General features: G+C 41.5%; 1 non-coding gene across 1 annotated transcript; it reads right to left on the bottom strand.

Annotated features, from left to right (window-relative positions):
* Nucleotides 1-582: 582 nt before the first annotated feature.
* LOC145606380 (small nucleolar RNA R71) lies at nucleotides 583-688 on the bottom strand. The gene has a single exon (XR_014105271.1). It is a non-coding gene; the product is annotated as a small nucleolar RNA R71 (small nucleolar RNA).
* Between the last annotated feature and the right edge of the window lie 873 nt (nucleotides 689-1,561).

Raw genomic sequence — 1,561 nt, 5'->3', positions numbered from 1 at the left:
TTTCTCGTTAGGCTACACTTGTAGCCCTGCTACTAATTGTTTCTTTTGAGATTGTATGCATAGTGCACGTGCTCGTCCACTTGTCCCTTTTGATCCAGAAATTGAAAGAACTATCTCTAGAAGAAGAGTTGCTTCAAAATCTTTGAACCCCAATCCTTCGAGAGAAGAAGTGTCACAAGAAGAAGAATAAGCTAAGCATGGGTGACAATCCAAGAGTAGCCTTGAAGGAGTTAGGGATACCCGGAGCCTATAGGTTTGAAAGCGGCATTGCACCACCCACCACCCCCGCCAACGATTTTGAAATCCAACCCGTAATGATCACATTGATAGAGAGACGACAATTTAGGGGGGCTAAGCATGAAAGCCCTTTAAATCACCTCAAAGAATTCGAGAAATATTGCAACACGATCAAGGTGAACGGGGTCTCTCAAGAGTTCATTCGCTTAAAGCTCATCCCCTTCTCACTCATAGGGAGGGCTTTGGAATGGTTGGATAAAAAGGTGAAGCCAAATTCATTGAGAACATGGGATAAGGTCACTAAGGAGTTCTTGTCTAGGTTATGCTCCTAAAAGAAGACGGCGGAAGCTAGAGCTCTTATTCAAAGCTTCAAGCAAATGCCTAATGAGAGTCTCTATGAAGCTTGGGAGAGGTATAAGGAGTACCAAAGAGAGTGTCCTCATCATGGGATCCCAAATTATCAAGTGATTCAAATCTTCTATGGGGGCTTAAGCCCTCAAGGCAAATCTTGTCTCGATGCAGGCGCCGGAGGTCCTATTATTAATCGAACGGAGGAAGAAGTTGTTGATATCATCGAAGATGTAGTGAGGCACTACATGGATTGGCAAATGGTGAGAGGGAGTCAAAAAGTAAGAGTAGCTCCTTTTTCTACTCCGTCGATCATCTAAACGCCATCAACAATTTGTCATCACAAATATCAAGCTTAGGAAAAGCTATGTCTTCGATCAAAACTAAGTTGGAGAGTTCTACCTCCCAAGCTCCAATTCTTCCCTCCCAATTTAAGGGGAGAGGTACATCTTCTAACCGTACTCCTCCTTTCTCTTCTAATAACATGCCTAGTGGATGTTTATTTTATGATGTTTGTGGTTCATACCGTTGTCACCTTCACCGCCGTTGTCACCATCAAGAAAAGAGGAGTGACAACTTGCTCAGTTTTCACTGCCGTCTTCACTGTTGTTACCTTCACCGCCGTTGTCACCTTCACCGTCATTGTCACTGTCAAGAGGAAAAAGGAGTGAGAAATTGCTCAGTTTTTGGGGTTTACACAGAAAAGAGAGGGGTAGGCGAAATTTTTTAGGTGGGTTAGTAAAATGTTCAGCGCGAATACAATAGGAAATAAAAGTTGCTGACTTTTTTTAAGAAACCTCTAGATTACCTATTTTCAAAATTAAAAAAAATAAATAAATTAAGCGACGGATTAAATTATTTTGTCGCTACTTAGAGACGGAATATTTTAATCCGTCGCTGAGGTTTTCGACGGATAAAATTTTTCCGTCTCTGACTTTATGTAGTGACGGATTTTTTGTTTTCCGTCTCTATATTA

The sequence above is a fragment of the Chenopodium album genome, chromosome 22 (genome assembly GCF_948465745.1).
Source record: "Chenopodium album chromosome 22, dcCheAlbu1.1, whole genome shotgun sequence".
Classification (NCBI taxonomy): domain Eukaryota; kingdom Viridiplantae; phylum Streptophyta; class Magnoliopsida; order Caryophyllales; family Amaranthaceae; genus Chenopodium; species Chenopodium album.
This window is presented reverse-complemented; position numbering and strand designations above follow the sequence as displayed.